The sequence below is a fragment of the Mauremys reevesii genome, linkage group 19 (genome assembly GCF_016161935.1).
Source record: "Mauremys reevesii isolate NIE-2019 linkage group 19, ASM1616193v1, whole genome shotgun sequence".
NCBI lineage: Eukaryota > Metazoa > Chordata > Testudines > Geoemydidae > Mauremys > Mauremys reevesii.
This window is the reverse complement of record NC_052641.1, coordinates 1462675-1476590: the sequence shown is the minus strand read 5'-3', so window position 1 is coordinate 1476590 and position 13916 is coordinate 1462675. Positions and strand designations below refer to the sequence as shown.

At 45.1% G+C, this 13916-nt stretch overlaps 1 protein-coding gene across 4 annotated transcripts in view; it reads right to left on the bottom strand.

Moving 5' to 3' along the window:
• Window positions 1-13916, bottom strand: part of SLC31A1 (solute carrier family 31 member 1) — a 75877-nt gene that overhangs the window by 42062 nt on the left and 19899 nt on the right. The window contains exon 1 of one of the 4 annotated variants that reach the window (XM_039506582.1): window positions 5080-5137. The exons of the other annotated variants lie outside the window; for them this stretch is intronic. The gene's annotated coding sequence lies outside the window, so the exon portion shown is untranslated. Of the gene's footprint in view, window positions 1-5079; window positions 5138-13916 lie in introns of those variants that run through there. 4 annotated transcript variants of the gene reach the window in all.

The window sequence follows — 13916 nt, the reverse complement described above, 5'->3', positions numbered from 1 at the left end:
AATTTAGGCTCCTACTTTTTAAAATCTCAGCCTGGGGTTTCTTGCCATAGAAATCCTCCTCACAGAAACTCAGTGTTACTCACTTAGGGAGTTAGCACAGAAAGATGCACCGCCTATGCTGCAGGAAGCATCTGAAGGTCAATTCAAAACATTTTGAGAATCTACACAACACAAACAGCATCCTACAGGAGTCAATACTCCTTCTGAATTAAGTATTGGAAAACCACTCAATTCCTTGTTTACACATATTGGCCTAGATGGTTCATATAAAATTCTATCTATCCCTGTGATTTCATATTCAACCATTTCAAACAATATTTCAAACATAAGCTCCCAAGCTGCTTTTTAGCATAGTATCCAAAGAGACTAACTGGCTCACTGTCTCCTTTCCTTATTGTATTTCCCTTAATCCAAAATAAACAAAAGAAAATAATAAGCCATTCGATTGTACTTTGCTTCTTCACATTTTTAACTCTTAACGTCTATTTAGCAAATGTTTCACAAGTGAGCCTCAATTCACTGAGATGAGGTGCAGCTCCTGTGCTGACTACACCACTGTGACTTTTGGGGATTACCCAGGCAAGTAAGGGGTTCTGTCAACACCCACCCTTCTAAACTTGGGGTGCCTTAATGCTATGCTGCTGTGGTTCAGATCTCTGACACCAGTAGCATGCCCATAAGCACAAGGTCTCCCGCTAGCTTTCATCAGCCTTGTTACTCCTTGAAGGGTTAAAACCAACAGTTCTTCCAGTCCCAAGTCTCCCCAAATCTACCTACCCAGATTCTTAATTACCAGACAACTCTCACTGTTCCCCTCAGGTTAGTCACCCTGGAAGGTGTGAAATCAACCTCTCCACCCCACCCCCACAGTTATCAGTTCACTTTGGGGCACACACTCCTCACAGTTTACCCAAAAGAGACCCGCTTGGGGTAAAAACTAAGACAACGTTGATTTAATAGAAAAACCATGCATTCAAAGATGAAATAGTAAGGGAGGGTAAACATATACAAGTTACACAGAAAATAAACAAAGATCCAACCACAGGCTTGATACTTCTATATTAGATAAATTCTAGGGCTGTCAAGCAATGAAAAAAATTAATCATGCGATTAAAAAAATTAATTGCTATTTAATCGTGCTGTTAAGCAATAATAAAATACCATTTAAATATTTGTGGATGTTTTCTACATTTTCAAATATATTGATTTCAATTACAACACAAAATAAATGTGTACAGTGCTCACTTTAAATTTATTTTTGATTACAAGTATTTGCATTGTAAAAAAACCAAACAAATAGTATTTTTCAATTCACCTAATACAAGTACTGTAGGGCAATCTCTTTATCATGAAAGTTGAACTTACAAATGTAGAATTATGTACAAAAAGAACTTCATTCAAAAATAAAACAATGTAAAATTTTAGAGCCTGCAAGGCCACTCAGTCCTACTTCTTATTCAGCCAATTGCTAAGACTAACAAATTGTTTACATATGCAGGAGATAATGCTGCCCACTTCTTGTTTACAATGTCACCTGAAAGTGAGAACAGGTGTTCGCATGGCACTGTTATAGCCAGCGTTGCAAGATATTTACGTGCTAGATGCACTAAAGATTCATATGTCCCTTCATGCTTCAATCACTATTCCAGCGGACATGTGTCCATGCTGACGACTGGTTCTGCTCAATAATAATCCAAAGAAGTGCAGACCGATGAAGGTTCATTTTCATCATCTGAGTCAGATCCCACCAGCAGAAGGCTGATTTTCTTTTTTGGTGGTTTGGGTTCTGTAGTTTCTGCATCGGAGTTTTGCTCTTTTAAGACTTCTGAAAACATCTTCCAGACCTCATCCCTCTAAGATTTTGGAAGACACTTTAAATTCTTAAATGTTGAGTCAGTGAGATTCAAATGTTGAGTTGGCGTTTTGTGAAATCTACAGTGAAAGTGTTAAAACAAACACGTGCTGTGTCATCATCCGGGATGGCTATAACATGAAATATATGGCAGAATGTGGGTAAAACAGAGCAGGGGACATACAATTCTCCTCCAAAGTGTTCAGTCACAAATTTAATTAACACTTTTTTTTAACAAGTGTCATCAGCAAGGCAGCATGTCCTCTGGAGTGGTGGCCGAAGCATGAAGGGCCATACGATTGTTTAGCATATCTGGCACGTAAATACCTTGCAATGTCAGCTACAAAAGTGTAATGCAAATGACTGTTCTCACTTGCTAGTGACATTGTAAATAAAAAGAGGGCAGCATTATCTGCAGGGAGGGAGGAATAGCTCAGTGGTTTGAGCACTGGCCTGCTAAACCCAGGGTTGTGAGTTCAATCTTTGAGGGGGCCACTTAGGGATCTGGGGCAAAAATCAGTACTTGGTCCTGCTAGTGAAGGCAGGGGGCTGGACTCAATGACCATTTGAGTCCCTTCCAGTTCTATGAGATAGGTATATCTCCATATTATTATTATTATTTATCTGTAAATGTAAACAAACTTGTTTGTCTTAGCGATTGGCTGAACAAGAAGTAGGACTCAGTGGACTTGTAGGCTCTGAAGTTTTACACAGTTTTGTTTTTGAGTGCAGCTATGTAACAAAAAAAATCTACATTTGTTAGTTGCACTTTCACAACAAAGAGATTGCACTACAGTTCTTGTATGAGGTGAATTGAAAAATACTATTACTTTTGTTTAAGAACATAAGAACGGCCATACCGAGTCAGACCAAAGGTCCATCTAGCCCAGTATCCTGTCTACTGACAATGGCCAATGCCAGGTGCCCCAGAAGGAGCGAACCTAACAGGCAATGATCAAGTGATCTCTCTCCTGCCATTCCTTACCCATCCTGGCTAATAGCCATTTATGGACTTAACCACCATGAATTTATCCAGTTCTCTTTTATCATTTTTATAGTGCAAATATTTGTAATAAAAAATAATATACATTTTGATTTCAATTACAACACAGAATACAATGTATATGAAAATGTAGAAAGACATCCAAAATATTTAATAAATTTCAATTGGTATTCTATTGTTCAATTAAAACTGTGATGATTGATCACAATTAATTTTTTTGAGTTAATCATGAGAGTTAACTGCGATTAATCAACAGCCCTAAAAGATTCCTTTTTCTAATCCAAGTTACCTATTGCTTTCGAACAGTTCCCCAGCATACCCTCCCTCACCTAAATTTAGCAGGGATGCAGCATTTCACAGGGCTTTCTGCCAAAGGCTGTCCCTCAATTTCCAGATTTCTTTCACTTCAAACCCCTTCCACTTTAACAAGATTTGAAGTTTATTTGTTTCTTCAGTAACCATAGATATTCAGAGTGGGGAAATCCCCAGTTGTCTCAGTGTCTTTCCATTAACGTTAATGGCCCATCCTTGTCTCTTTCTGGGTTCTGCAATGGATTGTTACTTGTGAGGTGCCTCTCCCTGTCTGATCGCTCCGTCCTGCTGCGAGGTGGAGCCAAAGTTTTATGAACATCCCCCTCTATATACACAAGTACATACTGGTAATCCATAACAATAATCTGTACATCTCACAATGATTATTAAGTTTAGAACATTACAATTTTTCATAAAAGTCCTTACTTGACATGTTTTTATAGTACAATAACACTGTATATAGTCAATTGGACTCTTTGGGGTGCAAACACACTGTTGTCCCCTTAGGATAGCTGGTCCCTGATTTGTCAGAATCTCCAGTGTGTGTCGTGCAGCCACCATCAAGTATTGTTGGGTAACATTTTCAAAGCACCCAAGTGACAGGCTCCTGAGGGGAAAAAAAGTGCCCATGTGCCTAACAACCTTAAACAATAGTCCCAGGAGCTCATTTTACTACTCTCTCTTCTCCCCCCACCCCCAAATATCATTTGGAAGAGACTGTTTGGGCATCCAGGGTTAATCTACAGATGTGGGAGCCATTCAACCCTTGGCCTCTCTACTGACAATGTTCATGACATCTGGCATTAATTGGAACTTGGGAGTTGCTATGCCAAGGACACAGTCTCGTAAGGAATTGGATTGAGATCTTCAACCCACTCCATGCCTTTAGTACAACAGCTACTTTTGTTCACAACCTGGATCACATTTTAAACTTCTAAACACTCCACCCCCCTACCCCCCATGACTAATCACCACCTCCAGGAGATTTTTAGAAAAAGATTTAGTTTTGCTAATTTGCAGGAGAGTTAAAAATGCAGCCCTCTCCTTCCACTTGAGATCACTAGCTAGCTACAGATCTCTGGCAAAACCAAAGCTTGTCCCACTTCAGCCATGGAAAAATGGAGCAGTTCCTTGGTGCATCCATTGCCAGAAATGGCTGTGGCACTGGGAAGTTTGAATTTAGTCCCTTCTCTGCAGAAATCACTCTAGTGTGTGCATGCCTGTCAGCCAAGTACATGCCACAAAGTCTACTTTTAATTAAACCCAAAGGCCTCAATCTCCAGAGGCACTCTCCTGCTCTCACCAGCTGACCTATAAAGCTCCCAGATCAGGAATGGACTCACCCATCTGTCCTTATTAAATGACATGGAAAAGGTCATGGATGGAGAAAAAAAGACAAAGTACAACAAGCAAATTGTTTCCATCCATTCATCTAGGAATGGGTGAGAGCCAGGATGACATTCTGGGAGCACTTCCCCATCATCCAGTGCATTTGACAGTATCAAAACCATTAAGATATTTTTGCATTTATGGAGTCAAAAACCCATCCCTCAAAAAACTACCAAAAACCCATCGCTCAAAAAATTACCATTTTTGTCACTTCACCAAGACAGCAGTTTTCTCCTCTGTGGGGACTGGGAGGGTGGGAAGGGAGTTGAGAGAAGATGACAAACAAAATCCTCTGGAAGTGATAATGCCTATAAAAAGTATTTTAGGTGAGCAAGGCAGCTTGATCATTCTTACAGGTCACTTTTAGGGCTTGGCAAACACAGCACTGGATAGGGAACAATCAGGGACCAACAGAGTAGTTTGCTCCATGAAGATTATCCAGCACTTAAAACACCCTAACACTCCCACACACCCTCCAAAGGAAGCCAGAGTCACAGCCAGAGAAGCTGTGCTGGGTACTTACTTTCCCAGAGCCAGTTTTCCCATCCACTGTCTCCAAGAGACCCGTCTCCCCCAGTACAGCAATCCTTAGATGGATCAAAGTTTTTAAAAGGGCAATTTCACATAATGCTGACAAGCAGAACCCATATCCATTATCTCTACCCTGTGAGTAATTATTAACTAGTGCTCAGATTTAACTAATACCTTTTCCTACTCTCAGCGCTTTTACTGCTGTCTTAGTCCTTTTGTTGCCAAACACCCAGCCTATCCCAAATCAGGTCCATCTAGTCCCAGTAACCTCAGAGAGAATGAGTCACTCTTGGCATATTTTGGGGGTGTGTGGATCATAGTAGGGGCTGAAGGCAGGAAGGATTCAGCCCCATTCCATCCTGAGTCAAATAATCTCTCCCCCAAAACACTGATGTTTTCAATTAACAAAGCCAAAGACTTTTGTACTGTGTAAGACACGTAGTTATAACTGGCCCGGAGACAGTTCCAGGGAGGCAGCCTGCTGCAAGCCTAGCATGAGAGTGGAATGAGCAATGAGGTAGCAATGAGGTGGGCTGGGTCACTAGAGTGAGGCTCCTCTTTCCCCATGGGGTGTCTATCACCTCTCTTACAGGTGGATACTTTGTTTCCAGGAGCAGCAAAGTTCATACTTTCTTCCCAGCCGGCAGAACGAGGACATTATAGTTCAGGCTTTTAAAATCCAATAGGGGGCCGAGGCAAAGCAGGGGTTTGACCTGTGGGGTGACCGGAGAGGAATGGTCACAACCTAGGGACTCCATTTTTTCCTCCACTTGTAGACGTGGTTGGCACTGAGGCAGTGTAACAGGATGCTGGCTTAAGAGGCACTGAACCAGCCCCTGTTAGCTCAGAACTTGCTAGCATAACTCCCATCAAGGGGAACTGGCTGGAGCTGGCAGGGTGTGGCTCATTAAAGGAGCCTGAGAGCAATCACCTGTGAGCCCGCTGAGAGGAAGGCCTATAAAGCTAGCCAGAAGGAAGTGGGGGACAGAAAAGCGAGGACCTGTTGCTCCCAGCTCCTGTAAGAGCAAGCTGTTCCCTAAGGGGCTACCTGACTGGTATTGAACTGTATATAGCTGTATATATGTGGTGGTGGGAAAATACTGGGAAATAAAAGGGCACTGGCGTGTGAAAGAGTGGTCTCCAGCAAATTTGTACCGCGAGCAACGAAGCGCACATCTACACGTGGGGGCTTGTTCGGGAACCACTGAAGCCAATGAGCATGGTTGGTGGCCTGGCAATGGAGGAGACCCTGAAATGGCTCGTAGAGCAACAGAAACAGACCCAGCAAGCCCTGCAGACTTCCCAGCAAGCTCTGCAGACTTTCCAGCAGGCACACCAAGCAGAAAGACAGGCTGCTTTGGCCTGGCAGGCCGAGCAACAGAAAAGCCTGCAGGACTTCATCCAGGAGCAAAGCAATGTCCACGGGCAGCTCCTGCAGTGGCTGGTGAGTCCCGGGGCAGGGGAGGGCGTCCGGCCGCCAGGTTGGGGACTCTGCAAAATGAGCCCGGCGAATGACCCAGACGCCTCCTTAGGAACTTTTGAGAGGGTAGCCGCGGGGGCCGGATGGGACAGGACAACCTGGGCCCTCCGACTAGCCCCTTATTTGACTGGCGAGGCGCAAGCGGCCTATATGGCTTTGGGGGAAGGGCTGCCCAGAACTATGAGGCTGTGAGAGCAGCCATTTTGGACCAAGTAGGCTTATCAGCGGAAAGGTACAGACAGAAGCTCCAGTCTGCCTGGTGGACGTCTGCTGTGCGACCCACGGGCATTCACCCAGAGGTTAAGGCCTGACACGCATGCAGTGGAGGAGATAATGGACTCCCTGATACTAGAGCAGTTCTTGCAAAGCCTCCCGGAGACGGTGCGCATCTGGGTGAGGAGACACAAGCCGAGCACCGTCGAAGAGGCGGTTCGGGTAACCGAGGAGTATATAGAGGCTGAGAGACCCTGGGGGGAGGACCGACAACGGAAAGACAGGGAACTGGGGCGGAAGCCCATGGACTCCTTCCCCGGGAGAGGCAAGGAGAAAAAGGGGGAGCCCCAAGGAGCACCCGAGAGGCCCGCCTGCCTAACGTGCTGGCAGTGTGGGAAGCCACGGCACGTTAAACAAGACTGCCCGGACATGGAATGTGGCTGGGCGGACTTTTGTGCTTGGACTGAACAGGCAGGACGGAAGCGGGGACTGGGGTTGTCCACTGTGCCTGTGAAAGTGGGGCAGAAACCCCAAATGGCTGTGGTCGACACGCCTCGAGTTGCATGCTCGTGCGAAAGGCACTGGTTAAGCCACATTGGCTCGTTCTGGGGGAAAGGATGGCCTCAGGTGTGTACATGGGGATAGGAAGTCCTGCCTGGTAGCCCAGGTACCTCTGGAAGTGAAGGGTTGCTTCCGGTGGAAGCGGGTAGGGGTCCTGGAGAAACTACCGTGTCCGGTACTGCTAGGCCGAGAATGGGCCTCACTACCGGGTGCGAAACAAGAGGATACCCCGAGAGGGGGGTTGGATCCCCAGAGAATGAGGACCCCAGGGCAGGAGGACGGGCCCTGTCCTGGGAACCAAGACAAAACTCCTAGACGGCAAAGCCGAGAGCGGGGAGACCTGCGGGAACCATATATGGGGGAGCTGGTCGGTCTGGACTCCCCCAGAGAAGGAAGAGGTATGGGGGAACACCCCCTGATCCCGCTCTCTGCGGAAGAAGCCCCAGATGTACTGGGACGAATGGGGGAAACTGAGGCATGGAAGGTCCTGCCCAGCGGTGGGATGAATGCCGCCCCCTCCTCAGGGGGGGCAGGAGAGCCCTGAGCTGCAAGGAGAGCCAAGGGAAACTGGGCGTGGGAGATCCCGCTAGAAGTGAAAACCACCCCCGAACCCTGGCCAGACACACAGGGGGAGCTGGGGATGGGGGCCTGCCCCACTGTGATTGGTGTGACGACCTGAGGGCGGAAGCAGAGATGGGGGGGCCACCACTCCCGGAGAAATGCTCCTTCTCTGGGAGAGGGATAGAGAAACCATCCGGGATGCTGGCTGGGCAGGGCCCAGCTGAGAGTGGGGAGAGCTCCCCGAAAGAGCCTCCTTTGGGGGAACAGCGGAAGGGCCGAGGGGCCACTGTTCTTAAGGGGGAGGGTGCGTAACAGGGTGCTGGCTTAAGAGGCACTGAACCAGCCCGTTAGTTCAGAACCTGCTAGCATAGCTCCCATCAAGGGGAACTGGCTGGAGCTGGCAGGGCAATCACCTGTGAGCCCGCTGAGAGGAAGGCCTATAAAGCTAGCTGGAGGAAGTGGGGGGGACAGGAAAGTGAGGACCTGTTGCTCCCAGCTGCTGTAAGAGCAAACTGTTCCCTAAGGGGCTACCTGACTGGTATTGAACTGTATATAGCTGTATATACGTGGTGGTGGGAAAATACTGGGAAATAAAAGGGCATAAGGGAAATAAGATGGGTGAACTAGAGTGCATAAGATGGGTGAACTAGAGTGCCTTGTGATAAAGGAGGATATTGATATAATAGGCATCACAGAAACCTGGTGGACTGAGAGCAATCAATGGGACACAATCATTCCGGGGTACAAAGTATATCGGAAGGACAGAACAGGCCGTGCAGGGGGAGGAGTGGCACTATATTGAAAGAAAGTGTAGATTCAAATGAAGTAAAAATCTTAAGCGAATCCACATGTTCCATAGAATCTCTATGGATAGAAATTTCATGCTCTAATAAAAATATAACATTAGGGATCTATTATCGACCACCTGACCAGGACAGTAATAGTGATGATGAAATGCTAAGGGAAATTAAAGAGGCTATCAAAATTAAGAACCCAATAATAGTGGGGGATTTCAATTATCCCTATATTGACTGGGAACATTTCACTTCAGGACGAAATGCAGAGATAAAATTTCTTGATACTTTAAATGACTGCTTCATGGAGCAGCTGGTACGGGAACCCACAAGGGGAGAGGCAACTCTAGATTTAATCCTGAGTGGAGCGCAGGAGCTGGTCCAAGAGGTAACTATAGCAGGACCGCTTGGAAATAGTGACCATAATACAATAGCATTCAACATCCCTGTGGTGGGAAGAACACCTCAACAGCCCAACACTGTGGCCTTTAATTTTAAAAGGGGGAACTATACAAAAATGAGGGGGTTAGTTAAACAAAAGTTAAAAGGTACAGTGACTAAAGTGAAATCCCTGCAAGTTGCATGGGCCCTCTTTAAAGACACCATAATAGAGGCCCAACTTCAATGTATACCCCAAATTAAGAAACACAGTAAAAGAACTAAAAAAGAGCCACCGTGGCTTAACAACCATGTAAAAGAAGCAGTGAGAGATAAAAAGACTTCCTTTAAAAAGTGGAAGTCAAATCCTAGTGAGGCAAATAGAAAGGAGCACAAACACTGCTAACTGAAGTGCAAGAGTGTAATAAGAAAAGCCAAAGAGGAGTTTGAAGAACGGCTAGCCAAAAACTCCAAAGGTAATAACAAAATGTTTTTTAAGTACATCAGAAGCAGGAAGCCTGCTAAACAACCAGTGGGGCCCCTTGACGATTGAAATACAAAAGGAGCGCTTAAAGACGATAAAGGCATTGCGGAGAAACTAAATGGATTCTTTGCTTCAGTCTTCACGGCTGAGGATGTTAGGGAGATTCCCAAACCTGAGCTGGCTTTTGTAGGTGACAAATCTGAGGAACTGTCACAGATTGAAGTGTCACTAGAGGAGGTTTTGGAATTAATTGATAAACTCAACATTAACAAAACACCGGGACCCAATGGCATTCACCCAAGAGTTCTGAAAGAACTCAAATGTGAAGTTGCGGAACTATTAACTAAGGTTTGTAACCTGTCCTTTAAATTGGCATTGGTACCCAATGACTGGAAGTTAGCTAATGTAACGCCAATATTTAAAAAGGGCTCTAGAGGTGATCCTGGCAATTACAGACTGGTAAGTCTAACGTCGGTACCTGGCAAATTAGTCGAAACAATAGTTAAAAATAAAATTGTCGGACACATAGAAAAACAAACTGTTGAGCAATAGTCAACATGGTTTCTGTAAAGGGAAATCGTGTCTTACTAATCTATTAGAGTTCTTTGAAGGGGCCAACAAACATGTGGACAAGGGGGATCCAGTGGACATAGTGTACTTAGATTTCCAGAAAGCCTTTGACAAGGTCCCTCACCAAAGGCTCTTACGTAAATTAAGCTGTCATGGGATAAAAGGGAAGGTCCTTTCATGGATTGAGAACTGGTTAAAGGACAGGGAACAAAGGGTAGGAATTAATGGTAAATTCTCAGAATGGAGAGGGGTAACTAGTGGTGTTCCCCAAGGGTCAGTCCTAGGACCAATCCTATTCAATTTATTCAGAAATGATCTGGACAAAGGGGTAAACAGTGAGGTGGCAAAGTTTGCAGATGATACTAAACTGCTCAAGATAGTTAAGACCAAAGCAGATTGTGAAGAACTTCAAAAACATCTCACAAAACTAAGTGATTGGGCAACAAAATGGCAAATGAAATTTAATGTGGATAAATGTAAAGTAATGCACATTGGAAAAAATAACCCCAACTATACATACAATATGATGGGGGCTAATTTAGCTACAACAAGTCAGGAAAAAGATCTTGGAGTCATTGTGGATAGTTCTCTGAAGATGTCCACGCAGTGTGCAGAGGCGGTCAAAAAAGCAAACAGCATGTTAGGAATCATTAAAAAGGGGATAGAAAACAAGATGGAGAATATCTTATTGCCCTTATATAAATCCATGGTACGCCCACATCTCGAATACTGTGTACAGATGTGGTCTCCTCACCTCAAAAAAGATATTCTAGCACTAGAAAAGGTTCAGAAAAGGGCAACTAAAATGATTAGGGGTTTGGAGAGGGTCCCATACGAGGAAAGGTTAAAGAGGCTACGACTCTTCAGCTTGGAAAAGAGGAGACTAAGGGGGGATATGATAGAGGTATATAAAATCATGAGTGATGTTGAGAAAGTGGATAAGGAAAAGTTATTTACTTATTCCCATAATATAAGAACTAGGGGTCACCAAATGAAATTAATAGACAGCAGGTTTAAAACAAATAAAAGGAAGTTCTTCTTCACGCAGCGCACAGTCAACTTGTGGAACTCCTTACCTGAGGAGGTTGTGAAGGCTAGGACTATAACAATGTTTAAAAAGGAACTGGATAAATTCATGGTGGCTAAGTCCATAAATGGCTATTGGCCAGGATGGGTAAAGAATGGTGTCCCTAGCCTCTGTTCGTCAGAGGATGGAGATGGATGGCAGGAGAGAGATCACTTAATCATTGCCTGTTAGGTTCACTCCCTCTGGGGCACCTGACATTGGCCAGTCGGTAGACAGATACTGGGCTAGATGGACCTTTGGTCTGACCCGGTACGGCAGTTCTTATGTTCTCACTGGTATGTGAAAGAGTGGTCTCCAGCGAATTTGTACTGTGAGCAACGAAGCACACGTCTACAGGCAGGGAGCACAGAAGAGAGGGAGTAGGCAGCACGCTCCCATGCCCAAGTGCCCCTTTGTGCAGCATGGTTTCCCAGCAGGTTCCCAACTGGAAACCTTGTGGGACATAATGGTGCTTTTTGCACTGTGAACTCCCCTCTGTGCTCACCATCCCACCTGTTGGGAGCAGTGCTAGCACACAGCTGCAGAGGGAATCTTTCTGATGTGGGGGGGACCCTTAGAAAGCAGAGTGGAGGGGAAGCAGTTGGATTCTGCTTTCCACAACATCTGTGGAGTTCACATTCTGCAGCTCCTTCCTGCTGCCACAACCCCCTCTCCTTGGAAGGGAAGCTCCAGATTCTACTTGATGACAAGTTTTTGGAGTGGGATTTCCCACACCATGGGTTTCTTCCACAAGAGGGAGCACTGAGGCCCAGATGTAGTTTTCACACATATGACACTCATACATTATCCTCTCCTACCCCATCTGAATTACAAGCCTTGGAATACTGTAGATTTCCAACCATTATAAAAATTCACTTTAAGCTTTTGAAGATCAACAAGCTCCAGCTAGGCCAATGACAAAACTGATTCAGTACTAACCTCTAGACTTGCAAAGGGGAAAAACTGCCCCCAAAGCAAAATATAAGATGCACAAACAAGATGGAAGGTGAGTTGAGAGATCTTTTAATATCACTGGCTTGGGAAGCTCTGCATAACTCACTTATCAGTGCTGTGGGCACCTGAACACATGACAGAGGCAGTAAGCCACCCCCATATCATCACATGTTTTTATAACGCTTTTATTGCCATGAGTTTAGGATGACAGCAAAACTCACTAATGGATCTCCCACTTGTGAATACTTTTGCAAACAGCAACTACAGTCTTTATAGCTCCCTCACTTCCCCTTGTGTGGCATAAACGTGGAACAGAGGTGGCTCTGAACACTCGTTACAAACATGTCAAAGGGAATTTGAAGGGTATTTGCTTTGGAGGTTTCACAAAGTCAGTCAAATCTCATTGGGTGTGGAAAAAGGTGTGTTAATAGACTTCATTTGCAAACTTCTTGAAATTCTTCAGCTATTCTTCTCCATGCATCTGAAGAAGTGGGTTTTTTACCCACGAAAGCTTATGCCCAAATAAATCTGATAGTCTTTAACATGCCACCGGACTCCTCGTTGTTTTTGTGGATACAGACTAACACAGCTACCCCTCTGATACTCAGCTAGGCTGGTCTCTGTAAAGATGCCAAGGTCCAAGCAGCAATGCAGCTTCTGCCAGCTTGAGAAAAGAGCACTTAAAGCTATTCCCTGCTACCCTATGGAGACATGGTGCTCCACTCCAAATCCCTTCAGAGCACACTGCTCTCTGACCTTCCTAGGCAGAGACTGGTGTAGGCTGGCAGCTGCAAGGGAGGGAAAGAGGGGTACTTGGAGGGGAAAAGCCAAACAGGAGGCTGAAAACAGAAAACCCAGAAGTACTATGCTCTAGAACAGGGGTAGGTAACCTACGGCACCTGTGCCGAAGGCAGCACGTGAGCTGATTTTCAGTGGCACTCACACTGCCCGGGTCCGGGGGGCTCTGCATTTTAATTTAATTTTCAATGAAGCTTCTTAAACATTTTGAAAACCTTATTTACTTTACATACAACAATAGTTTAGTTATATATTATAGACTTATAGAAAGAGACCTTCTAAAAATGTTAAAATGTATTATCGGCACACGAAACTTCAAATTAGAGTGAATAAATGAAGACTCGGCACAGCACTTCTGAAAGACTGCCGACCCCTGCTCTAGAACATAAATGCTCTTGTCCTGGGGACTGAGGTTCCAGCCCTGATCAATGGCAAGGGTGAGGTCTGCAGATAGAGCAGCTGACCTTCCAAAAGGGATCAAGCGTTAAGTTCACTACGCAATTACCATGATTAAAGCACACACCTAGAGATGCTTTATTGTCTGTGCTATAACTGCAGAACAGTTCGAGCTTCCGCTGCAGTCTCCTCACAGAAAACATGCAGTCTCCTTGCAAACAAAACAGAGCTCTGATCCCAAGTTCTGATGCTGGTGTACTGCATAGAATCATAGAAGATTAGGGTTGGAAGAGACCTCAGGTGGTCACCTAATTCAACCCTCTGCTCAAAGCAGGACCAACACCAACGAAATCATCTCTGCTAGGGCTCTGTCAAGCTGGGCCTTAAAAACCTCTAAGAATGGAGATTCCACCACCTCACTAGGAAACCCATTCCAGTGCTTCACCACCCTCCTAGTGAAATAGTGTTTCCTAATATCCAGCCTAAACCTCCCCCACTGCAACTTGAGACCATTACTCCTTGTTCTGTCATCTTCTACCACTGAGAACAGTCTAGATCCATCCTCTTTGGAACC